At 44.1% G+C, this 27931-nt stretch overlaps 1 protein-coding gene across 2 annotated transcripts in view; it reads left to right on the top strand.

The window, feature by feature from the left end:
* Positions 1-692: 692 nt before the first annotated feature.
* LOC126481668 (uncharacterized) overlaps positions 693-27931 on the top strand; it is a 462622-nt gene continuing 435383 nt past the window's right edge. Inside the window, exon 1 of one of the 2 annotated variants that reach the window (XM_050105599.1) lies at positions 693-830. The gene's annotated coding sequence lies outside the window, so the exon portion shown is untranslated. Of the gene's footprint in view, positions 831-19502; positions 19676-27931 lie in introns of those variants that run through there. The other variant, XM_050105608.1, reaches the window with a different exon arrangement.

A 27931-nucleotide genomic window follows, 5' to 3' on the forward strand; every position in this document is an offset into this window, starting at 1 on the left:
CACGAATGTAAAATTAGAGAGATTCGAGCGCGCACGGAGGCTTTCCGGCAGTCGTTCTTCCCGCGAACCATACGCGACTGGAACAGGAAAGAGAGGTAATGACAGTGGCACGTAAAGTGCCCTCCGCCACACACCGTTGGGTAGCTTGCGGAGTAAAAATGTAGATGTAGATGTAGACCACAGAGGGCTGTCATCTGTATGGCCTAATGAAGGTTGCACTCCGTGGGAAGGAGCACGTGGATGTTGAGGAGGTTCTTGGCGCAACAAGACTTTGGCTCCGACGTCGACCAGTACGGTGGTACCATCCAAGGATACAGGTCCTCGAAGTAAAGTGGCATAAGGCTGTCGCATTGGACGGAGATTATGTTGTAAAATGGGATTTTGTGGCCAAAAGAGTGGTGAATAACATGATGTATAGGAATCGTGAGTAAAACCAACCTGCTTTGAGCAAAAAATTTGTTGCTTTACTTACTGAACGCCCCTCGTAATTACGTTCGCATTGTTTAAAGACAGCTTTATCGGCCATTAAGTCTAATCATTCTGTGTAGCACTAACGCGGTAATCTACGAGCCGCGCAGAGTAGCGGGTGGCTAGGTGCTGGTGCAGGCGTCGGCCACCGAGCGGCGCTGCCGTCGGGGCGGCTCGAGGCGCCGGCACAGTGGAGGGCCGCAGTGTCAGTGCGGTTGCGACTGGCAGCCGGGCGGCAGCGAGCGGCAAGCACAGCGACCGGGCTATGGGACGACACGCCGACGCCCCCGCCGCGCCGCCTCCTCGCCTCCTGCCGCCAGCGCCCGCCGCCGACTCGGGCACCCGTATCTAGCTGAGAACAGGTCAGTGGCGGCAGCACACCCCACGGCAGGTCCCGTCCACCGCTGACTCTGCACAGTTCGCCGGCGTCGCACCCTCCGATGCAGTGAAACGACGACGAACATCGTACACCTTGTCGACGTGCTTCTGGTGCAGAGTGTGTTGTTGTTTACGGTCCGAAAAGATCTAGATCGTTTCTGCTTAGATCAGTGAATATTACATCCAGTCGTTTGCTTAAGTGATGGATGTTACAGTTTGGCCAGTCAAAATCAAGTGAGTAGGGCATAAACCCGAATCTCTCGCTCTTAAAAAAGAAACCAACGTTCCCATTTTGTAATTTCTCTATGGTTCTTAAAGCATTCTCCGTATCAAAATGAATGTCGGCCGCGAGTAGAAATTTGACGGGGGTGATAATGTGTCCCATTCAGAAGGTGAATTTTCACGTAAATGCATATCTACTCTGAATGTTCTACGCGCTACAGCTGCTTAACACTGCCAAAAATGAACACGATGTAAATGATCACAGCTTGTCAGATTGTAATTTGTGGTTTGTTGTCAATCTCCTTCTACAGCCACACTCAAAAACTCCATTTCAGTGCATTCTGGGACCCAACATCTGTCTACACTAACCACAAAACGCTATGAAATTGTTTCTGGCTTTTCTGCAGATAATTTTTGAAGATAAATTAACAATCATACAACTAGGAACTAACTGTGAATTTATTAACGTATTATTCGTATTCCTGAGAAACTGATGTACCCTGGGAACTGTTGCGACTAGAACGTGCGGGTGTTGCAGGCAGAACAACTAAAAAAAACGTTCAAATGTGTGCGAAATCTTATGGGACTTAACTGCTAAGGTCATCAGTCGCTAAGCTTACACACTAGTTAACCTAAATTATCCTAAGGACAAACACACACCCATGCCCGAGGGAGGACTCGAACCTCCGCCGGGACCAGCCGCACAGTCCATAACTGTAGCGCCTTAGACCGCTCGGCTAATCCCGCGCGGCGCAGAACAACTATGTCACAAACGTCCAACTGCAGAAATTAGATTTTGCGATTCCTTTGAAGAGACCGCTTGCTTTGTGGATTGGATCACAGCGACAACGATGTCGCCAGAGTTGCGTCGTCAGAGTGACATGACCAACGGACCGTTGTGAGAAGATGTGGCACCGGGGACCAGACATCGCGTGTGCTGTTCACTATGGAAGTTTGCTGCTTCTTTCTGTCATGACTTCCTGTGGCGTGAATCCAACATATGTCGGCGTCAGTGTTTCTTTACATCGACCACTTGTCTCCGCCGTCTGCAGTCACGGTAGAACAACAACGTCGCAAGACGTTGGCCGTGTTGTGTCAGTGTCCGTACACGCTCCCTTGCACCGAACGGTTATGTTCCTGGTTTGATTACCGTACTGATTCCCTTGCCGTGAAGTCGGATTTTAAAGAACCAGGAATTGTTCTAGGCAAAGAAAACCCAGGAAATGGTACTCTGCTGCTCTGTGCATAATTTGACATGGATAATTATGCTTCTGGAAGTCACAGGAATTTTGTTTTGCCTCTCCCACGGTGAATTAAATATCGCCCTTCCACAGAGCACTTCTTGCCTTAAACGACGGTGAGAAGGTCTCTGAAACGGCTGGAGATTGTTGTCAGTAAACGGAATACCTTTCGTATGAGACACACATGGGATTATTGTAAATGGAATACCTTTGGTATGAGACAGACATGGAATTATTCATAGTAGCTGAAGATGCTGCTGATTTTAGTCTCTGTCTGATGTTAATGCCAGAGCAATATATATTTAATCTACAATCGTGCATCCCAATTTTGTGACAAACAATGTTCATGGGATTTTTTATTTACGTTTGTTTTCGACTCACGAGGTACGAATGACTGGAGAAAAGTTCCAAACATTCTCTTATCGTCACCGTTCCGTCCCTGGGAGTAAGGTTTTAGTTTCTCCTCTGCAAGAACAAATCTCTGCATCAGTTATTGAGCCCTCGGAGGAAGCGTCGGATTTAAGATCAAATGAGCCTCAGTTTCGTAATAAGTGAGTCCTGTTGGATTATATAGTGGATTCCGTAGCGGTTTCAGCAGAATGGCAGCGCCGTTTCCATTGGTTGTGAGACATTAGTGAACGTACGTGCAGGTTGATTCCGTGATGATATTACAGACTTTCAGGGATGATGGAGAAGGATAAATGTATCAAAAAAGTCTAGTAATCATAGGCTCTAAAACACGTACTTCGTCTTCAACACTGTGAAAAAGATCACTTCTATTGTAAGCTCTCTGCTTGCTTATTTTGGGAGGGGTCAGTGTGGGTCAATCCAAGAAAAAAAGTCAAGTAAACATGGGTTCGAAAGTGCGTACCTTAATAGATTTGAGTATTTGTTTATTTTTTAACTACAGTGAAACACATCTCTTGTACTGGTCAAGTGCTCAGAGCTCTTAAGGTATGCAGTTTAGAGCCCATATGGACTTGACCTTTTTGATACATTTGCCATTCTTCATGATCCCTGAAAGTCTGTAACATCATTATGGCATCACCCTGTATAGCAGAAGTTTCTGTATGAGAATAGCATAGCAGTATGTATGTTACCTGTACGCGAGAAACGTTGCACAGAACGAAAACCTATTTACTACACTTGCGCAGCCTGTACTGGTATAATGCAAAAGCAACTGTTAGAGAATACATAAAGAGTACACAGAGATGACTTGCGGCAAGGGGCATACGTTCTTACTCGACTCGCCGGTAATTGTACAAACATGTTAACAGATCAGAAATGAGACCGTGAAGAAATTGAAAGAAATGTTTCAGAGTGAAATTACGGTTATTTTTCAGCTACTTACGTGTCGCACCCGTAGAGACTGTAAACACAAACGTAGACTGTCCTCACAGAGATACCTAGGGAGTCCGCAGAGCACCTTTATGGTGAAATACGATATGAAAACACGCTAACACGCTGCTCTGAGCGCTGTTTCACGCCACATCGGCTCTGAATAGCATCACCAGGAAGCCGAATATTCAGCGAAAGCGACGGGTAATGAGACAAGGAAACTTATCAAGTAAGAGTAGTATGATAGTCCCGCACACTCGGTGCGCCGGAATTGCTCTACCTGAGGTCAGTGATCCATAGAATGCACGTGCGCTGTAAATTCTTTACGATCCAGAAACTTCACGTAAACTCCCCTTGTTATGCTTAATGAATATCTGAGAAGATTCCGAGAAGAGCCGCCCAGTGCTGGAAGCGGCCAGAGATGCGTATCCCTCGGCGCCCGTTCGCAAACAAGCCGCGGGACGGTAATTATCCGGCCAGCCGAAGCGGACGAAAAAAGGTGCGCGAAACTCCGGCACGGCTGGCGCGGAGGCGAGTGGAGCGGTGCGTGATGGGTATTAGCGGAGCACGGCGGGCCAGAGGTTAATGTCTGCCTGCCCTGGCCACTGCAGCTGCCGCATCTGTAGAGGGAGGGCTGCCGCGCTGGACGGCACTTCTCGACGTCTGAATCAGCACTTGCAGCACCCGACAAGGTTGACGCTGGAACCGAGCTGCGAGCTCAATGACGTTCTCCAGCAAAGACTTCTGGAGTAAAATGGAGACGGCATCATTGATTACCAGTAATGAGCGACTCAGAGGAGAACTTTTGAAGGGTTATAGTGCTAAACGGGCTACGCAACAAAATGTTTATTCAAAATATATAGCCGGCCATTGTGGCCGAGCGGTTCTAGGTGCTTCAGTCCGGAACCGCGCTGCTGCTACGGTCGCAGGTTCGAATCCTGCTTCGTGCGGTTCTAGGCGCTGCAGTACGGAACCGCGGGACTGCTATGGTCGCAGGTTCAAATCCTGCCTCGGGCATGGGTGTGTGTGATGTCCTTAGGTTAGTTAGGTTTAAGTACTTCTAAGTCTCGGGGACTGATGAGCTCAGATGTTAAGTCCCATAGTGCTTAGAGCCATTTGAACCATCAAAATAAACTTTATTCAAATAACAAGAACAGAAATATGCACTAACTACACTTTAACACTTGCTCACTGATTTTAGAAAAATGGATGGTTCAGAAATATCAAATAAACACTAACTTTTCTAAATAAATTTGCACTCAGATTCCAAACGGGCTACGTCTACCAAACAATTTTTGTAATATTTCTACCTCTAGCAATCATTTTACTGTTCAATCTTGGCACAATTCACCATAAAACTTTTTGTCACTTCAAGCAGGTATTCCATCACACTTTTGATGTACTTTTTCTTCTGCGTATACAATCCTTTCGCACTAGTTGCCTCACTGAATGTGATCGTTCTGAAATCTTCACTTCGTCACAGTTTTTTAAACGTTCTTAACAATTCCCAACGCTGCCAAACGTCTTTTTAATCTGAATTGCCCAAGATGTGTTGGTTTTAATCCACGAGGCAGAACTTATTAACCATAGTTGTGTTAATGACCATTTCACTTGTTTGCTGAAAGTCCATAAAATAACTGTCGCCGCGTGGAGTGGCCGTGCGGTTTGAGGCGCCATGTCACGGATTGCGCGGCACCTCCCGTCGGAGGTACGAGTCCTCCCTCGAGCATTAATGCGTGTGTTGTTCTTAGCATAAGTTAGTTTAAGTAGTGTGCAAGTCTAGGGACCGATGACCTCAGCAGTTTGGTCCCTTAAGAATTCACACATATTTGAACAAACAACTTTAAACGGTTGTTATCCCGGGCTGCTGCTATGGTTTTCTTTATATCATGAGGAACAAAACCCTTCCTCACCTTTGCTCACGCATTCTTTTAGTGTTACCGGTTTTTCTGTTACTTGCCTTTGCTGAATTATTCATATTGTTTTCACTGCCCGTTGTACCATGAATGAATACACGCAAAGGATAGGTCACAAAAGGGTAGGAGCAAGATGAAGTGTATTATCTCTAAGTTCTGCATAGTCAACTCGTGTAAAGCGTTCTGCATTTACTCCACGTAGCATGAACAATTCATATACTTCTCATGTCATCTACTGGCCTTCGTACTACTTACATCAGCCGTTATCAGAGGTAGCCCTTTAGCCTGAAAAAGCCCTTTTCACATACCAAGTAAAGGAGTCGTAAACACATTTTATGAAAAGCTGGCGCTTAGCCACTTCAGCATGATAACCCTTTATTTATCTTACTACAAACCTGTAGATTAAATTAGATAGTCTTTTTGAATGTTAACTAAGTAAGGAAGGGACAGATAGCTACTTAAGGCTGGCGACGTGCTTCAGAGATCATATATCTAGACGTAACTTCGCTGCTATTGAAACTCCACTACGTACACGAATTTCGGTTTTCTTCTTACTTATTTCCTTATTATATCTTTCTGACAATACGTTGTTCGTGTGTTCTACGGCCTTTTGGAGGTTGTTTTCAGTGTTAACCTAATCTAAAAATGATCTCCAGAAGGCTATGAGAGGCGTGAACGATGTATTTTCATAAATATGTTATATGAAAACAAATAAGAAAGAGACCGAAATACTTCTGTTTAGTAGAGTTAGAATAGTAGAAAACTTTCGTGTGGATGAAGAGAATCTGAAGCAAGTCACCTGCTTTAAGAACCTGGGTAGCAGAACAACAAAGGCTGGTAAATCAAGCCAGGAGATTAACTGTAGAAATGCACAAGATAAAACAGAAGGACAAGCAACTACCAGTCAAAAGTAATAGTTTAAACATCATTCAGCAGTATGTAAAACTTATGTTTGGAACGTTGCGTTATATGGCTCGGAGGGATGGACAGTAGGGGAATCTGAACGGCAAAATCTGCTTGCTTTTGAGGCTTGTTGTTGGAGGAGAGTCCTAAAGGTTTCATGGACAGAGAGAATGGCCAATGAAGAAATGTTCAACAACATGCTAAAGAAAATATCGTTGTGGAGGACTATCAAGGAACGCAGGGACCGATGGATTGAACACCTGTGCAGATATTGCTCAGTCACTGTGAAATTAATATAAGGAAAAGCGCCAGGAAAGAATGCACGAGGGAGACCAGGACTTCAGTACTTCAGGCAGATAAAACTGGATCTAAAACTGACAACGTATTCGGAACTGAAGAGACTAGCAGAGAAGAGGGAAAATGGAGAAAGGGAATTGCTGCCGACCAATCTGCCGATTGTGAATAAGACAAGAAGGAAGGAATAAGCTGTACTTAATTATGCTGGAAACAAGAGAAAACACTTCAACGAGACTGACTCTTTGCCTACTGCGCTAAAACGTAAACATAAGTAAGACTTCAGTCTTGGCTTCAAGATCTTTCAGTGTTTACTTGGATAATAGATAAAGAAAAATGAAACCTTTAAAAGGAGGCTTAAAACACCGACTAATTCACGCACTGACTATGAAGCCTGTACTAAACTGTTGTTACAAGCTAATTAACCGTTCCTTATGAACTCACAAAATCTGCCCGTCGCGTCGTGTCTCCTCAATATAGAGTGTAAGTCGAGTGTTATTAAAGATTCTGGTATGTTCAAAATGCTATGTTACGGTCACGGTATCAAAACAATAGGTCTCTCTGAGTTAAAAACGTCGGAGTGATGGGATTTTTCATAACTTTAACTGGAATTTCAACAAAAGCATCTCGATTGAATGTTTCAGAGAAATGTACACTGTGAGAAATTCCGGGATACTGTGTGTTGAACTTAGACTTTAACCCAAATCTTTGCCTTTCGCGAGCAATTCTTTTACCACCACAGCCATCCAAATATCGGTTAGTAGCCTTCTCCCAACCTCCTCCCCCCCTCCCCCCCCCCCCCCCCCGCCCACTCTCCTCCATCCAATCGCCCTAATTACGATCAAGTTCTTCTCAATTACTTGGAAAAATACAGCAACCAGCCACTTTTTATACGGGTTTATTAATGCCAAGATACGTTCTCATCCATCTTCAATTGCCATCCCATGTTTATGTCGTCATCAATACGATGGGTTTGTCGACCGCATTTTGAATGCTGCAGCTGCATGTCAATCCTTTTAGCTACCAAGTTTTCCAAGTTCTATATTTACGTTTAATAAATAATTAGTTGCACTTAGTTTTATTCTGTAGCTTACAGCTCCTTGTTTCGCATTAGCATACATAGTAAATACACTTTTAGCTCCACTGATTCACTGCAGTATTGGCCATGCGGACGACTTAAGTGTTTGTTTGTCCTGGAAAAGACATATATGGCCGGCCTCTGTGGCCGAGCTTTCCTAGGCGCTTAAGTCTGGAACTGCGCGACCGCTACGGTCGCAGGTTCGAAACCTGCCTCGGGCATGAATGTGTCTGATGTCCTTAGATTAGTTAGGTTTAAGTAGTTCTAAGTTCTAGGGGACTGATGACGTCAGATGTTAAGTCCCATAGTGCTCAGAGCCATTTAAACCATTTTGAAAAGACACCTATAGCCGAGTTAAAATTTTCTTATACATTGGGTAGTTGTGTTGATAGATTTAATACCGCCGACCATTGATTTCTGTCCGTTTCTAGCTGCACCAGTGTTAAGTCTACAAACGCAACTTACACCAGGAGTACATTTTCATCGTATAAGAAAACTGCAACTCGACTGTAGATGTATTTTACGATATAAACAAATGTTTATAGGGCACATGGGGAAGTCTGCGCTGCAGCAGTGAAGATGAACGTGTGTGTGTGTGTGTGTGTGTGTGTGTGTGTGTGTGTGTGTGTGTGTGTGGTCTGAATGTAAAGGGGAAACAAGGAGGTACAAGTTACAGAGTAAAAGTAGGTGCGACTACATATTAATTAAACCTAAATACGCGACTCGGAAAACGTGGAAGCGAAACGGATTGTTATTAAATTATTGTTAACTGAGGATGGGAAAACGCAACATAAAGTCTGGACCAAGGTGCACTCAGCCTAATGATACCTAACGTAGGAGCTACTGGGGTATGAAACAGCGACTCCAAAGTCAATGAAACAGACAGCTGCCGGCCGGGGCTCGATACCGCCTCGAAAGACGCCACTGGCTGAGGATGATACGGCGGTCGGTCAGTCCCAACTGACCCATCAGGGCCAGAACGCGAAGCTTTGCTTTGCCTCCAGAATACGAGAAACTATTGCGTGGCTCCCAGTCTGTTTGAATATCACAGTGTCTGAATCATTACCATCATTATTACATTTTGCAGTGATATCCATTATATTCGAACAATACGTGGAATGAAGTGGAACGGAGATTCTTCGAACATTTTCTCCGAAAGACGTATCTTGATATTCGTTTCAGACAGGCTACATGTATCTGCGTATCTCTTCGTCCTGGATAAGCCGTTTCACACGCTTTTTTATATACTGGGTGATTCTTCTTAACGTTTAAAAACCCTCGAAGCGACATAGTAGACGCTGAGGCAACTAATTTAGCATAAAACACATGGGGTCACAAATGTCGGGAAATACCCCGAAAGGGATGAGAAACGTTGAATATGTAACGTCACCATATGATATACCTCGCCGCAAGTGCAACAGTTGGGCTTGGGCGTCAAGGGATGATTGAGCTCAAAAAAAAAATGGCTCTGAGCACTATGGGACTTAACATCTATGGTGATGATTGAGTGATGCGATACTTGCATTCGAGTAAATGGCACAAATTCTGAACACCTTTTGTAAGTGTCATCTGTTGTAAACGGAGACGTTGCAGAATTATTGTCCTTTAATGTTTATAGACGTTATTTAGTAAAGAAATCGAAGGTCGCTTACTGGCAACGGCGCAAATCGGAAGCTTATATTCATTTACTTTGACGGAAAACGGTGGCTTTTTGTTGTCCTGTACTTCGCAACAAACCAGCAGAGACCATTAGATCGAAAAATAAAATCATAAATTCTACCTCAATGTAAACACATAATTGTCTAAAGCAGTGAAAAAAAAATACTGCCTACCAGGCGCAAGACCCGAACCCTGAGCACTACACATAACATGATCACACGTGCTCAGAGCCACACCGATGTGAACACTTGACTTGGGTTGAGATGGTCAGTGTGACAGGCCGATAGCTCAACCGCTGCACGTGAGGCGAGGTACGTCATCTGGTGATGTCACATATCCGACATTTGTCACTCACTTTTGAAGTAACTCCCGACATCTGCGACCCCATAAGACTCATATTAAATTACTTGTCTCAGCATCATCCACGTCTCTACTGAGGCTTTTAAACGTTAATAAGAATCACTCTGTACAGGAAATCATTTGTACGAAATTAGAAACCTTCGCAAACCATTTCACTTCTTTCGTCTGCAAGAGCAATTTATAAACTTTCCAATGATATATTAGGTTAGGTTATTGCTCGTACTGACAATATTGCGCCAAGCATTGTCTTAGGCAATTTTATTGTCGTCGGTGTTAGTAAGTTTCCGCCCATGTTGTAGTACCTATTCCATTTTTTGTTGTATGTAGATAACATGTACAACCTCTCAACGCCTCCGTTTAACACTGCAGTATTAAAAACAAGCTTGAGTCCTGTAATGATTTTTGTAACCCTTTGTAGCGTCTTTACAGTTCGTTTGTCTTTCATCGTCACGCGAAGTAACTATTCATTTCTAACAAGCGTTGAGATATTCTGCTAGCATTGTCCCTGCAAACACAGCGACAAGCAGCACGTAACGGAGACTAGAGCGCCATCGCGTCCTGGAAAGAAGAGAGTGCATAGCGCGCGCGATATCAGCGTAAGGTATGCGCGTAGCGCCCACGCTATTACCTCTGTCCGCACGAAGTGTGTCTTGAAAACGCCACTTTCTTTGCCTTCACGTACACTGGGGCGCGCCACAACAAGAAAGTAGCTAACATGATTTCATAAGTGTTGGATCCAGGAAAGAAAACACTAGAGAGAAATTGCAACAACTTGGCTACAATTATAGCAAGGAACATGAGAAACACGCAGTTCCTGTACCATAATTGTCTGCTAACACAGCAATTTCTTTACAGAAAAAGTAGTTCAAAATTGAATGTCAGTTGTTCGTCAAAGGAAGAGGGATGGGGCATATGTATGGGACTCTTGCTGTACTAAATTTCCTAATTCCAGTACAACAGCAACAAAAGTTACGCTCACTTGCGGCTCCACTGTATTACATCACGTCCATCATTCTCTTACGAAAGTCGCCAACTACAGAAAGTGTCGCCACTCTCTCGAGACTACTGGGGTCAAGTGCGTGCATTTAAGAGCAGTCACCTGCTGCGAATGTACTTGTGCTCGAGGTATACGTACGTCGAAATAAAGGAGCGGGGGAACACACAGTGAGACTGTCATACTTCTCCTGAGAATCTACTAGTGTGCCACACCATCAAGTGACTGTCATAAGCCTCGGAGGGAAAGCAACAGGTTTCGCCTCAGTTTTTAACAAAAGTATTCATTGCCCTTGAAACTTCCCGGCAGATTAAAACTGTGTGCCGTACCGAGACTCAAACTCGGGACCTTTGCCTTTCGTGTGCAAGTGTTCTAACCGTCTTTTTTTTTTTTTCGTTGTGTTTGGTCGTAGCGGACGCCACATGACTTGCGTTGAAGTTCGTCGTTGATCGCTTCACTAAGTTTTTTTATTACAGAGACCAGCCTGCTCTCTGACCGAACAGGCTGAGCTACCATGCCGGTATCCGTCTAAGCTACCAAAGCACGACTCACGCCCCATCCTCACAGCTCTACTTGCGCCGGTACCTCGTCTCCTACCATCCAAATTCACCGAAGCTCTCCTGCGAAACTTGTAGTACTAGCACTCCTCGAAGAACGGATATTGCGGAGACATGGGTTTGCCACAGCCTGGGGGATGTCTCCAGAATGAAATTTTCCCTCTGCGGCAGTGTTTGCGCTGATATGAAGCTTCCTGGCAGATTAAAACTGAGGAAGAGCCGTAAGTTGTGCTTTGCTAGCTCAGTCGGTGGACTTCCGTCCACACAAATCACGACAAGTTTACAGCTGGCACGGTAGCTCAGCGTGTTCGGTCAGAGGGTTAGCTGCCCTCTGTAATAATAATAATAATAATAATAATAACTGAGTTAATGGTGAACGATAAGCTTTAACAAGCGTCCTGGGACGTCCGCCCCGACCAAAGACAGTGACCAATAACGAACAAACTGAGGTCAACAAAAAAAAGATCTGTAGAGCACTTGCCCCATGAAAGGCAAAGGTCCCGAGTTCGAGTCTCGGTCCTGCACACAGTTTTAATCTGCGAGGAAGTTTCATATCAGCTCACACTCCGCTGCAGAGCGAAAATTTAATTCGGGATTCATTGCTCTTGTTGGTGACTAACATGAAAAGAAAGTGAAGAGTGGATTTTAACAGCGTGTCGACTCCGTCATGTTATTAGAGACGTAGCTCAAACAGGCACTGATGGGGCACAAAATTGGAGCAATCCTTTTTAAGGAACCATCTCAGCATTTTGCTCTAAAGGATTTACAGGTACCATGTATGTCCAGATGGAGGGTTCAATACCGCTTCTGTCGCATTCCAATCGACAATACGTTGATATGGTTCACGTGAAATTGACTTTACTTGCACAGTTACAGACCATTACAAGAGGAATACACAAAAAGTGTGTAAACATAACTTTAATTTCAAGCACAAGATATTGTAAGTAATGCATATCGTCTTAAGTATCAGCAAGTTTTCGGCGGGTTAATGTGATCAGCTATCTTGTTGCGCCCGGATTGCAAAAATTCATGAAAATATTCTACTAGAGCTGCGGTTCCCAACGTGGCGGTAATTACCCCTAGAGGGGTAAAATTAAATTTTCTGAGCGGAAAAAAACGAAAAGGGTTTGATTGTGTGTCAGTCGTAGAAATACATTTTTGAAAAAGTTAATATTGGCTATATAAGTTATCAGTAATAACTTTTTCTCAATCGCTAGCATTAATGCGTGACACTATGCGGTGGAGGTTACAGTCTCCTCACGTTCTCCATCAAGTACATACATACTTTGTGCTTTCTACCAAATAACGATGAGCGTAAAAACGACACACAGGGACTTGTACATAACAAACGGAAGATATACGATGAAAATCTCTTCTCCAAGTTGCAGATATTTCATGCCACAGACTCACTTCGAAACAGGTAAGTGAATTAATTGATACATGACACAACAGTAGCTACATAAAGGGTAGTATAATGCTGTATCACAGTATTATTATTATCATCTGTATTATTATTATTATTATTATTATTATTATTATTATTATTATCATAGTGGGCAGATACAGAGCATGAACACCCTGAAGTCTTTCAGTTTCTGCCAGTGCAGAAGTAAAGAGTACAACAATCAAAAGATTTACAAACAGTATGTATAGTGTATATATTTTAACTTGGTTGAAGTGGGGTTGTAGGTGAAGCAGCTGCCTCTAGGGAGAGAAGTAGTGCAGAGAAAGCAACTGTTGTGGCAAGTGTCTATCCTTACTGTGGATAGTTAGCTTTCTTATCCGAGAAGGAGTTGTAGTAGCAGTCGCGATGCACCGTGAACTGCTTCATCATTCATTGTAAAAACACGCAGACAAGAAATGTGGCACTCAAGATTTATAGATGTGAAATTAGATTTTAGACTACGATAATAGCTAAAATAAACACACGGGACTGAGTGGATTTGGAACATCTTTATGATCTGTAGTGATTGAGAAACGCTAAAACATAAAAGAGGTTGTTAGACAGAAGCAGTACCAATCGTCTCATTGACTCATTAGTCGGCGGCTTAATAAAACACAAAAACTAGCAACTAGCTATGATTTTTCTTTCGTCATTTTAGAAATAAAAGTGCTCAAAGAAAATTATTTTTCATTCTAAAGTTTAATTAGACGGCAATATTGGTGATGGAGCAGACGAGTGGGGCGGGGGTGGGGGGGGGGGGGGGGGGGGGGAGAACTACCCTAAAATCTGATTGCGCTCAGGGATAATCGTCTATGAAAGGATGGGAACCAGTGTTAACTGGATCTTCTCCCACACTCTACTTTGTTTGGGTTGGTTGTCTGCATATGTTTCACCAGCCATGCACTGTTTTCGCTGAATCGGAAGACGCTTAAGTTTTCCAGTTTGTATAGGTCGTTTTTATTTTGCATTTGTGATTATGTAATTTCCAGGACTAGCTTTTTCTTCAGTCATGTTGCTAAGAGATACCTGTTTGACGAAGATATAGCTTTAAAAATGTAAAGTTCTTGTGATTCAAAACCTCTGCGACATTGTTCATAAATCAAAATACACGTAACAAGAAGTCGATGCTCTCATTAACGAGAAGAGGATTTTTTTTCTTTTTCTTTATGCATGGATCCAAAGTAGTCATAAAATCAAAGAAAAAATTATTTAATAGAACACAGAAAACTGTTTTAATTGGATAAAGAGGGACATTATCAGCGTTGACATTTCAAAGGGTATGCGGGCTTCTCTAACATGTCCATTGTGTTGTTTGATAGGTCAGAGGCCACTTCTCACACTGAAATGTAAAGGTTAGTATGATACCAAAAATGTTTCTTGAGGCGAGTTTCTCCGTGAAAGTGTTGCACAAGCGAAAAATCCTAAATTGCACCATGGTTTGCATACCTCGTTAGACTGCTGCTCTGCCTAAAAATGACTGTCTCAGATTGGAGGGAGACAATAACAAACTGACATTAAAATCAAGGCCCTGGAAAATAATTCTCAAACCATCTCGCATCCTGCTCCGACAAGCAGACAGATGTATTACTGCAGCATCAGTTTCAAGAAAGCCAGAACAGGTCATGGATATTTACAAGAGTCATTTGCCGCCAATCATTCACTACAAAACTACTCCTCACCTCGCGTCCTCGGTAAGCTCTTGGTGTTACTTTACCCACTTAAAAGTGGTTCAACTGAAACATGATTTAGTTTCGTTTATATGGTTTGTTGTTATTAGAGAAAATTGTCAGTTGTTTAGGCGCGTGAATCACGGCCTGTTGAAATTCATTTCGGTGACTAGTTTTGTTATGTGTCTTAACTGTAAGAAGTATATTCTCACGTTTGGTTGTTGATGAAAGTGAGACTTATCATGGAGAGGACAGTAACCAGCGCTGAAACATAGCCTGCAGCCCTCACATATCACCAGGGCGGTCGTTGCCCACAACATAACATCCGACGGACGGACCACAGCATGGCCTCCCTTCCTTGTGACACTGTTGAGGACTTTGGCTTTCAACTCAGGACATGGCTCTAAAGTCTGGCGCTCAATAACTTGACATCAACAACTTTCCTTCCCTTGCCTCCAAGATACTGGAGCGGAAAATGTCTTCAGCCACCTAGTTTCCAACCGGCTACAGTTTGCTACCATACAAGTGTGAGTTATATAGGCAGTCTTCTAAAGGAACAGGGCTCTAATCCTGTTATTTGTGGAATCTTTTCTGTAGAAACTGCTCCAAAACATCTGAGTGTAATGTGGTGTACGCCAGTTCGCATCGTTGCTGGGATTCCACGTTAAACGACAGTTCCTCTGCCTTCCTTCTGTTGTATGCCAAGGTGTCAAAAGTCACGAGATAGCGCTGTGCGCAAATACAGATGGCGGCAATATTACTTGCACAAAGTATAATAGGGCTGTGCGTTGGTGGAGCTGCCATTTGTACTCAGGTGATTAATGTCAAAACTTTATGACGTGATTATGCCCGTACTACGGGAATTAAGACTATAAACGCCGAATGGTAGCTGGAGCTAGATGCATAGGACATTCCATTTCGGAAATCGTCACGGAAGTCAGTATTCCTAGATCTACAGTGTGAAGAGTGTGTCGAGAATATCTAATTTCAGGCATTGTCCCTCACCACGGGCAGCGCAGTGACCGACGGCCCTCTCTCAACGACCGGCAGCAGCGGCGTTTGCGTAGAGTTGTCAGTGCTAACAGACAAGCAAAACTGCTTGAAATAATTGCAAAAATCGACTTGGGAGGTACGACTAAGGTATCCGCTAGGACAGTGCAGCGAAACTCGGCGTTAATGGGCTATAGCAGCAGACGACCGGTGCGAGTGCCTTTGCTAACAGCACGACATCGCCTGCAGTGCCGTGACCTCATCGGCTGGAACCTAGACCACTGGAAAACAGTGGCCTGTCAGCTAAGTCCCGATTTCAGCACGTAAGAGCTGATGATAGTGTTCCAGTGTGGTGCAGACCCCACGAAGCTCTGGACCAAAGGTGTCAACAAGGCACTAGGCGAGCTAGTGGTGGCTCCATAATGGTGTGGGCTGTGTTTACATGAAATAGATTGGGTCTTCTGGTCCAACCGTTCATTGACTGAAAATGTTACGACGTGCTACCTGGAGATTTGCTACCTGGAGACAACGTGGAATTTTTATGGGTAACTACGCGCCATGTCGTCAAGCCACAATTGTTAGCGATTGGCTTGAATAACATTCTAGACAAATCGAACCAATGATTTGGCCACCCAGATCGACCTACATAGATCCCATAGGACATTTGCGGGACACAATCGAGAGATCAGTCGGAGCACAAAATTCCGCACCAGCAACACATTCATAGTTTATGCCAGGAAGGGGTCTTAACAAGACAAGTGTCCAGTCGCCTCGGAGTGAACCAAAGAGATGTTGTTCGGACATGGAGGAGATACAGACAGACAGGAACTATCGATGACACGCCTAGCCCAGGCAGCCCAAGGGCTACTACTGCAGTGGATGACCGCTACCTACGGATTATAGGGCTCGCACAGAAAATTTTAAGTGCTCCTTTTTCCCGCGTGCCGTTCGAGAGTGGAACGGTTGAGAGACAGCTTGAACGTGGTTCATTGAACCCTCTGCGAGGCACTTTATTGCGAATAGCAACGTAATCACGTAGATGTAGATTATGGCTCGGAGGAACCCTGACAGTAACGCCACCATGTTGAATAATGCTTTTTGTGCAGCCACAGGACGTCGTGTTACAACTCAAACTGTGCACAGTAGGCTGCATGATGCACAACTTCACTCCCGACGTCCATACAGCGCGATACAAATGGAGCCAACAACGTGCTAAATGGACCGCTCAAGATGGCATCATGTTCTCTTCACCGATGAGTGTCTTATATGCCTTCAACCAGACAATCGTCGGAGACGTGTTTGGAGGCAACCCGGTCAGGCTGAACACCTTAGACACACTGTCCAGCAAGTGCAGCAAGGTGGAGGTTCCCTGCTGTTTTGGGGTGGCATTATATGGGGCCGATGTACGCCGCTGGTGGTCATGGAAGGCGCTGTAACGGCTGTACGATACGTGAATGCCATCCTCCGACCGATAGTGCAACCACATCGGCAGCATACTGGTGAGGCATTCGTCTTCATGGACAACAATTCGCGCCCTCTTCGTGCACATCTCGTGAATGACTTTCTTTAGGATAACGACATCGCTCGAATAGAGTGGCCAGCATGTTCTCCAGACGTGAACCCTATCGAACATGGCTGGGATACATTGTAAAGGTCTGTTTATGAACGACGTGACCCACCGACCACTCTGAGGGTTCTACGCCGAACCGCTGTTAAGAGAAGTGGGACAATCTGCACCAACAGTGCCTTGATGAACTTGTAGATAGTATGCCACGACGAATACAGGCATGCATCAGTGCAAGAGGACGTGCTGCTGGGTATTTGAGGTACCAGTGTGTACAGCAATCTGGACCACCACCTCTGAAGGTCTAACTGTATGGTGGTACAACATGCAATGTACAATGAGCAATAAAAAGAGCGGAAATGATGTTTATGTTGTTCTCTATTCCAATTTTCTGTACAGGTTCCGGAACTCTGGGAACCGAGGTGATGCAAAACTTTTTTTGATGTGTGTACTTCTGCAGGAGACTTCCGACGACTTGCTGAGTGCATGCCACGTCGAGTTCCTGCACCACGCCGGGCTAGAGGGAGTCCGACGCGAGACTAGGCGGTATCCCATGACTTTTGTCACCTCGTTGCAAGTGTTCTTCCGTGCGGAACTGAGACTGCCTCCAGCTGGATTACGCCTAACAGCTATCAGTGCGCTGCGGCGCTGTGGAGAGCCCGCCTGGACTATGGAGACCGGGCAGAGGAACAAGGCGCGCCGCGGCTCCTGGGGCGGTGGGCAGTGGGCTGCGAGCAGGGGGCGGCGGCTCAGCTGGGCTCCACGATCGATCCTCTGGCAGGCCGCCCAGCACGGTGCGGCTTTTAGGCCGTCTTGCGAAACGGAGCAAGTGAAAACTGGGCAGGCTCTGCATCTCTGCTACTTGAATGTCACAAATTCTATGACAGTGCACTCATTTGCCACGCACTTTCAGCATTATAAATCAATTTTACATTTTGGCTAATGACGTCTCACGGGGTTTGATGTTATGATAGGGTCGGAGAGACGAAAGACAATAATAGACGATGGAGCAGGAACTATGAAACAAGACATAAAAAAGGTAACGCAGAGGGCGCTGAGCAGAAAAGCGTCAAGCAAAGATACATGTTCTAAATACAATTTCATTTGAATGATTTCTTTCAGCGGTAGCGCTGTAAATGTAATTAATTTTTAATAAAAAATTTAAAAAGCCAGTGAAATCAGATTTGCTGGATAGACAAATCTGATCGACAAGTATTTTTTTTAAATATTTGTGTAAACTTTTATATTGGGTGCCTACAATTTAAGTACAGTTACTCATGGAGTGTGGGCTGCAATTCACTAGTGAAACTTCCTAAATATTCTGATCCGTTAAGGCTGAATCAATTTACCTTGGAAAAAAATTAGTTCCAATTTTGGCCACCAGGTGCAGATCTGGAGCTGTGAATGCAAGAAAGACGTATAGAAATGTTTCCATATGTAGTGACTTAGGAACAGGACGTGGGCAGGAAAGGTCAAACAAGTGACAAAGGCGTTATGTTGATATTGTTATTATCCGCCCCTTAGGCAATTAGTTCAATATGTGCACTGGAGACGTTGACGGGTTCTTGCACATAGCGACGAAAATTGGAACTAATTTTTTCAGTGTAAATCGGTTCCGCATTAACGCCTTAGAAAATCTCCCAAGTTTCGCTGCCATACAATAATTAAAGCCTGTACTGGACCTCTGTCAGTGGCTTTATTTTAATTGTAATCGCTCGGTACATGTCGACAACATGGTTCCGTTTCTCATGGGTGTCAAGTCCAAAAGTTCAGGGTTCAGTCCTCGATCGATCTTAGCATTTTTATCCCTCCTTTAAAGTCTGCGAATGAAGTGTTAATGTGAAAAACATCAAGGTGCACTGTGATTCGCAGTCTGTGTTAAACTGCAGAGCCCCTGTAACGCTCCTAGTCAGCTGAAAGATCGAAGGAATGCAAGGTCAATGCACCTTCAGTAAGACCATGCCTCGTAAAGTACTGTGGTGACTAAGCCATCCTTCAGTTCGAAGACAGCTTTACTTTTTAAATATTTACAGTGGTATCTCGTACAAACTACAGAACAAAATAAGAAAATTCCTTTGTGGTTGTCAATATAATCCATGGACGGACTGGGTCAGGTGGTCCCGAAATCTCGCTCGAAATCCCGACGAGACATGTTAGTCGGTCGGTCGGTCGGTAGATCAAAACGCCTACACACGACCAGTTTGTTGGTCGGTCGCTCTGTGCGTGTGTAGGGCCAGTAGGTAGGCTGGCGAAGGGCGGAGCGTGCCGGCAGCCGCTGGTGTGTGCCTCGCGCGGCATAACAAGGCGGCACCTGCGCCGTGTTTACACTGTCTCTGCAGCCTGCGCCTGCTATCAGGTCGCAAGGCCGCGCACGTACCGCGCCGCAGTTACGTCGCTCGCAGCGCAGCTCGTGTTCCAGCTAGAGTCCGGCAGCAGTCCCGATTATGCACTTATTACCAGCCTGTCTCGTTATGAAGCATTGTGTGGGGACGCCAAGTTCCACGTACCGTGACTGAAGACAAGCTCTGCGCCATCGTGTCGGGGACCAGGTCCCCCGTCACTGGCCGAATTATTCGAAGACAGATCACTGTAAACGCTGTCGGTAAGTGGCACCGATCGCTTAGCGTAAAACATCTCCCACATTAATTTTGCAGTAAGAGATGCATACTGGTCCTCGCCCCTTACATTTTTCGGTGTGGGTGTAAGAGATATTCATAAATATTCTTGGAAGATTTGTCTATGTAATACAGCCTTCACTCGCTGCTGTAATATTTATAACAAGAATTGCGTTAAATATGGTGCAAACGTAGACATCGGGCTACACTGGTAGCTATAAATCAGTCTGTCACCACAGCGAAGATTTCAGGGAAGGGGTTGGGGGCAGAGGAGCTGGGGTCAGCACTGCCACACTCTAGCCGATTCTGCTTCTGCATTTAAACACATGAGTACAGAGCACACTAGCATTTGACTGAGAGCCGTCGCGAATATATTCAAAACAAGTAGCATGCGGAGTATTGGATGCATCGGCTTATAGATGAGCGATGCGTGATGGTTTAAAAATTTGTTATGAATAAGACGTTCATGACTATTAAAAAATTGTTACTGACATGCTCTGGCTTATAACGATATGAGACATTGAATCTCATTGAGTCCATGTGTGTTAGGCAAGCGCGCAATATTGGTTTTAAATTTATTTAAATGATACTACGATGTTGAATTGCGGTACTATGGTTTACTCGTAATGAATTTTGTGTATAAATTGCATTTTTACTTGGTATTTGTTTCCTTTTTCGTTTCTAGGAATTCAACATTAGCCTTCTATGAGCTATAATGTGAAATTTTCCATGCACTCCACTTACAGCTTTTACGTGAAGCACCGTGGAGCTCACGCAGAAATTGTTCGCTTTAATTAAAACATTGGGTAATAGAACCATTAGTCTGGCAAGTTTTGTATAAGTCAAGACACTTTATACACACCAGCTGTTATGCACTACCCTTCCAGCTGATGATGATGATGATGATGATGATGATGAAACTAAATATTTTCTTAGACAATTTTTATTCAGGAGTCAGTCTGTCTTGAGCTGAAGTTTGTTTTACAAGACAGTGTTCTAACGAAGTCTTGCCACCTTTCCCAAGATTTCTACAATGTAAAAAAAAGCAATCGTGGAAATACTGTCACTCTGAAATGTCACTGAAAGAATGCAGCCTTGCTTAGAAGAAGCGCCCTCCAGATGTCACCTGCATAGTCTCGTGCCTGACAAGGGAACCTCCCCATCGCACCCCCCTCAGATTTAGTTATAAGTTGGCACAGTGGATAGGCCTTGAAAAACTGAACACAGATCAATCGAGAAAACAGGAAGTAGTTGTGTGGAACTATGAAAAAATAAGCAAAATATAGAAACTGAGTAGTCTATGAGCAAGATAGGCAACATCAAGGACAGTCTGAGCTCAGAAGCGCCGTGGTCCCGTGGTTAGCGTGAGCAGCTGCAGAACGAGAGGTCCCTGGATCAAGTCTTCCATTGAGTGAAAAATTAATTTTTTTATTTTCGCAAAGTTATGATCTGTCCGTTCATTGACATCTCTGTTCACTGTAATAAGTTTAGTGTCTGCGTTTTGCGGTGCGCAAAACCGTGCGATTAGTAGACGGAAGGACGTGCCTGTCCAATGGGAGCCGAAAACATTTGATCTCAACGTCATAGGTCAACCGATTCCTCCGCAGGAAAACACATCTGATATATTCTATACGACACTGGTGACGGCATGTGCGTCACATGACAGGAATATGTTGTCGACCCACCTAACTTGTACACTTGGCGAATGGGTAAAAAGATTCTTCTACATTGCCCGATTTAGGTTTTCTTGTGGATGTGATAATCACTCCCTAAAAAGTGATGGAAAACATAAGAATTTGTCACATAAAGTGCAACAAATGAATGCAACAGTTTCAGAGTCGCACAGTTTTCCCTGTGCTCTGCCAAAACATAGGTTTTTAACGTTTTCAAATTTTTCCGTGTGTAGACCGTCAAATGCTGCATATGTCCAAGCAAATCTGACCATGCCCTGGAATTTTGGAGAGCGAAGTTTGTGTGAGTGCCTGAACTTTGATAATTGTCTGAAAATAAAAATTTAAAATTTTGTACTCGTGGGAAGACTTGAGCCAAGGACTCCTCTTTCCGCAGCTGCTCACGCTAACCGCGGGACCACGGCGCTCCTGAGCTCACATTCTCCTTGATGTTGCTTATCTTGCGCATGGACTACTCAGTTTGTATATTTTGCTTATTTTTTTCATAGTTCCACCCAACTTCTCCCTGTTTTCTCGATTGATCTGTGTTCAGTTTTTCGAGGCCTATCCACTGTGCCAACTTATAACTAAATCTGAGGGGGGTGCGATGGGGAGGCTCCCTTGTCAGTAGCGGATTGTTTTTGTCCGTGAAAGCGGGAAACAACGTTCAGTTTCCTCTTCCGTGCTGACTCATCTAAACGATGCAATTTTATTTTTAGACTGCAGACAACTGCGGGTAACTGCTGCGTATCCCAGGTTTTGATTCCGACATCCAAATATTACAGTAGAGATCAGTGTGTCTCAATACCGATAAATGCAAAAGTTCTTTTATTTTCCTTTAGTGGCTTTTGGCCATCGCAATACAGCCATCCATCACATTTACATACTGCAATTCTTAATGGTTATTATAATATGCACTCCGTCAATAGCTATTTACAACCAAATAAGTGCTGAAACACGACTCTACTAGACACTACTCACAAAGTAATTATACCATAATGAAAAGGATTGGCCATTGTTCAATCTTAGATCCACCATTGTACCTCACATATGTAAACGATTTTGCGTCAAATATACAGCAAGCACAACTAGTTCCTTTGCGGATGATACCAGTATTTCAATCAATCCAAGCACACATACAGAAACAGAAGAAATGGTGAGCAAAGTTCTTAAGTGTCATTGACTGGTTTTCTGCGAATGGCCTCACACTCAATTTTAAAGACAAACAACATAGTTCTGCCCCTCTTGGGGTACCATACAAATGCTAAGTGTAACACATGGTGAGAAAATAATAAATAGGGCGAAAACTTCAAAATTCTTAGTTGTCTGTATTGATGAGAATTTAAATTGGAAAAGGCACATTTTGGAACACGTAATACTTAATTCAGCTACATTTGCACTTAGGATCATTGCAAATCTTGAGGAGATAAAAGTTAATAAGTTGACATGTTTTACATATTTTCATTCAGTAACATATGGAATGACGTTCTCGGATAACTCATCTTTAAGAAAGGTAGTTTCCATTGCCCAAAAACGTGCCGCAAGAATAATGTGTAATGCTCATCCACAATCATTTTGTGCATATGTTTGTCTTGGGCTTTCTGACTACTGTTTCACAGCATATTTATTCCCTCGTGAATTTTCTTGCAAATAATCCACTACAGTTCAAAAGGAACAACGCAGTACTTCACATCTGAAAGATAAATGACATTCATTACTCCATATTAAGTTCCTTTTTAACACAGAGGTGCAAAGTTCTGCAACAAAATTATTTGATCACTTGCACAATGATATAAAATGTCTGACAGAGAGCAACGTAAAATTTGGAAACAGACAATTTCCAGTGGTGTACTACCGGTGTCCAGTTGAGTTCTTGTCTGCGTTTTATGCACAACACTCAGATGACTGATAGTCTGAAGTTGAGGCGGCGAGTACACTTAACAGCACAACTCGCAGCACCTAAAGTAGACAGCCGTCTAAATGTTCCTATTTTTTTTCCTCCTGCTCCTCCCATTTCTTCTGCAGATTTTTGTCGTTATGTGGGCTTTGACAGTGTTGGTGACAGTCGGTGACGAGATGCCGGTTGAGCAACCAACACCCCCCCCCCCCCACCCCACCCCACCCCTCCCCTCCCTCTCCTTACCAAGTACGTGTTCTTGTGTTTCTTTCTGTGTCTAGGGTGAATCTATGTTCAAGTGTGAGAAAATTTTAATGAAGATTTATGAGAGTCTTGAAGTTACTTCATTAGAAGATGCTGGTAAATGTTAACATTTGCGGCGGTGTCACACATCAGTAAAAGAGCTAAACTGATGAAGCCATAGTAGGTCAAAATCGATTGCAAATGAATTAAATCATTCAGCTCAGCTGAAAGAAAAGATAGCAACGTTTTTCTCCAATTAAACAAGTAGTTTACTGTTGCCAGACGCTCTTGATATGCACTTTACTTATATCCACAAGGCGTTTCGAATGTTTAAACCTCCATCAGGTGAATTTACGTGTGTTAGCACGATATGGGTGTGTTGTGTTAAGACTATACGTAACCTGTGCCACTATCTCCAGTCCTCACAAGCTCCTTTCTGTGTCGCAAAACATCACATTTAAACTGTCACTTCGTTTACAAAGATTGTCTCGAAACTACATAGATGACATCGTTGTTTACAAAATGTCTGTTTACGTGAGATGTATGACGGAGGAAGGAGCCTATGACCACTGGAGAATGTGCTACAGGTTACGCCAAAGTCGTAACACAACACACACATTCGTACTAACACATGCAAATCTACCTGATGGAACTTTTTAAATGAGCACACCGCGGTTTGAGTACATTGTACTTTAGTTTATTACGACCCACGTTTCGGCTTTTTATGCCAGTTCAAGAGAAGTTTGTTTTTAACACATATTGCAGGACATCAAGCTCAAAATTGGCCATAAATTAAGAAAAAATTCGCTCCCCACAAAACGCCAGATGTAAAATCATCTTGTAAAAGGTATGTCATATCTAACACAAACAGGTTTACTTCGGTATAAAAGAAATGAACATGTCCTTGAGTCATAATGATAGATTACGTACTCAGCATCATCGAAAACTGTTTACTACGTGGTCGAGGTTGAAGCCTTCGAAACGCGTTGTGGATATAAACGAATAGGGACTGGTAACAGAAAATTTTTTTCATTCGATACCATTAAGTCATGGTAACGCCTAATCTAAAATATTCGCATTTTAGGTATTTTTCTCCCTAATAAAATCTTTCACATGTGACGTTCCCAATTTCCCGGGCCGTGGAAGCAGCAAGATTGCCAGTTAGTTGGTATACTATCATTTACATGACTGAAGGTGAAATTGTGCTACATCCCGTTATGTTGCCTTATTTAAAAAGAACTTAAGTTTGGTTGCATTTGCGGCTTTTGTGAAATTGCTAATTCTCGTTGGGTCTGGATTACTGATATACTAAAATAACAAGTTCATTTAAATGCGGAAGTCATCACATTTATTGACTATCTCAACATCCAAACGTTAATTCTCAGTGCAATCTGCAAATTATAGAACTAAAAACGTAGCGTACTTCGTTATCACAGAAGTGTTTTTGTACGTTTTATCCAACAAAATATCGATGAAATTTATTTTCACATCTCCGGCCTGAAATCCAGCGGCTCAGCTGATCGTTTTATGCAAATAACTTGTCCAGATCTCACGGACATATGGGTATATCACAACTGTCTGGTAGTATTTTAAAAGTTACCTTACTAAACGTTCTATAGAATTTATATACAGATATTCTATAATGAATAGCCAAAGAAATTGGTACATCATCCTAATATCGTCTAGGCCCCCGTGAGCACGCAGAAGTGCCGTAACAAGATGTGGCATGGACTCAGACTAATGTCTGAAGTAGTGCTGGAGGGAACTGACACCTTGAATCTTGCAGAGTTGTCTGTTTTGAACAGCGCGTTGCAAGACCTCCCAGGTAGGCTCAATAATAGTGTCTGGGGAGTTTGGCGGCCAGCGGAAGTGTTTAAACTCAGAAGAGTGTTCCTGGAGATACTTGCAGTAGTTCTGGACGTGTGAGGTGTTGCATTGTCGTCCTGAAATTGTCCAAGTCTATCTTCATTCACAATGGACGTGAATGGGTGCAGGTGATCAGACAGGATGCTTATGTACGTGATCTAGACATATCAGGGATCCCATATCATTTGCAATGCACACGCCCCACACCATTACAGAGCCTCCACCAATTTGAACAGTCCCCTGCTGACATGCAGGGTCTATGGATTCATGAGGGTGTCTCCATACCAGAACATTTTCACCTGCTCGATACAATTTGGAATGAGACTCGTCCGACCAGATAACGTTTCCAGTCATCAGTCCAACGTCGGTGTCAATGGACCCAGGCGAGGCGTAGCATTGTGTCGTGCAGTCATCAACGGTACACGAATGGGTCTTCGGCTCCAAAAGTCAATATCAATTATGTTTCGTTGACTGGCTCCGAAGTTGACACTTGTTGATGGCCCAGCATTGAAATCTGCAGCTATTTGCGAAAGGGTTGCACTTCTGTCACATTGAATGATTCTCTTCAGTCGTCGTTGGTCCCATTCTTGCAGGTCTTTTTCCGGCCGGAGCGCTGTCGGAGATTTGATGTTTTACTAGATACCTGATATTTACAACACACTCATGAAATGGTCGTATGGGAAAACCCCACTTCATTGCTGCCTCGGAGATGTGTCCCATCACTCGTGCGCCGACTATAACACCACGTTAAAATTCACTTAAGTCTTGACAACCTGTCATTGTAGCGGCAGTAACCGATCTAACTACTGTGCCAGACACTTGTGTTGCCGACCGCAGCGTCGTAATCTGCCTGTTTGCATATCTCTGTATTTGAATACGCATGCCTATACAAGTTTCTTTGGCGCTTCAGTGTAGCTTCTTTATTTAATCCAAAATTAAGCAAATTTATGTCAAAATCAGATTGAAGAGATACTTGATCTCGTATATAGTTGCTAATGGCTTGTCAGGTAATTGCAGGAGTCATGGGCTCTGTATTTGAGGCAGAATGCTGTACTTTTCAATATTATTGATAATTTCTGGTCATCATCGGCGATGAAGTTGAAACCTCCCCTTAGAAAAATTTATGAATAAACCCCTTACGTTATTTGATTTTCAAACAGCTGAGCAAAACTGAACGTACTCACATTTCGCTCTTTACTTATTCTGATCATTGCTAAACTGACACACAATATTTTTAGCGCAACGCAATCTGACTTTCAAGAATCCCCACAAAAGAATGGCCCTAACTAACAATAACCTATACCTTTCGTGAATAACTTACCTCACAAAAATCTTCATTACTCGAACTACTGCAATACAGCGAGCGCCAATACTGCCAGCTAAATAAAAGATTCCAACTACTGAAGTCACTAACTACTGATAGGCATAGTTAGCAAATGAAAGATTTTGATAGAGAACAAACAATGTATTTACCTTAATAGTGTTCAAAAGTTATATATATATATCAGTTGATGACATCCAGTCTTACAAATTTAGTCTCTCTGATGGACTGGACACACGTCCAGATCGTCCGCTCTCAAAATTCTGCCATCTGTCTCCCCACATCCACCACTGCTGGCGGCTCACCTCCAACTGCGCAACGCTACGCGCTGTTCACATCCAACTGCCCAACACTACAATGGCAAATATTACAACAATGCCAACCAGGCACAGACTGAACACAGCACAGCCCATAGAGCGCTACGTGGCGTTACCAATATGAAAACCTAAATAGCCTACTTAGAAAGTCTACCAAGTGATATCAAGTTTGTAACAGAGGTGAGTATGGAAGCGAACGGAGGGGAGTGGACAAAGGCCCGTCCAGACGGCGACCACGAGGTGACGGGCAGTGTTGTCGTATAAGGACGAGGACTTCACTTGCTTTCATTACGTAGCCACAGCACAGGTCTAACAGGTGGTTTAAATTGATTCTCAGCCTCACTGAAGCTTTCGAAAGCTGGCGGCCTTCCTAAAGAGTTTAATCTGCGCCGGCGGCAATTATTCTGAAGCTTCGAATGGCTGCGCCATTCTAATGTCGGTCGTTAGCGCAGCCACCACCCCAGCCTGCAGCCCCCTGGAGCACTGCGCTCCTCACGCACCGCTAGGCAGCGGAGGCCGCCTCGTTATACGGGGCATTGATTGGCCGAGCGGGAGGGCGGGTCAGCGCGCGCGCGCCTTTCTTGTCGGCCGCGCTGCTGTCGCACAAAGCGGCGCGTGGCGCGGCGTGCGTGCGTGACGCATGGGCAGCCCCTCCCACTCCCCCGACCATCACCGCCCACCCAGCCCCGTCCTAAAAGCGCGGCCGCCCACGAGTGCCTCGGCGTGACCGCCTGCCACGGCCGCGCATCTCGGCGCGCGTCTGGTTTATTCAGGAAGCGTCCGGAGCCCGGCTGTGGGGTCGCGCCCACCGGCAGTTCTGGGTGCATTGTCTGGAGCAGCACTTGGCCTCAGAAACGTTTCTATACGCTTCTCCAGCTAGTCGGACGAATGAGTGAATAGCTTAAGCCCTCTGAAAAAAAAACCTCCTT

The sequence above is a fragment of the Schistocerca serialis genome, chromosome 1 (assembly GCF_023864345.2).
Source record: "Schistocerca serialis cubense isolate TAMUIC-IGC-003099 chromosome 1, iqSchSeri2.2, whole genome shotgun sequence".
NCBI lineage: Eukaryota > Metazoa > Arthropoda > Insecta > Orthoptera > Acrididae > Schistocerca > Schistocerca serialis.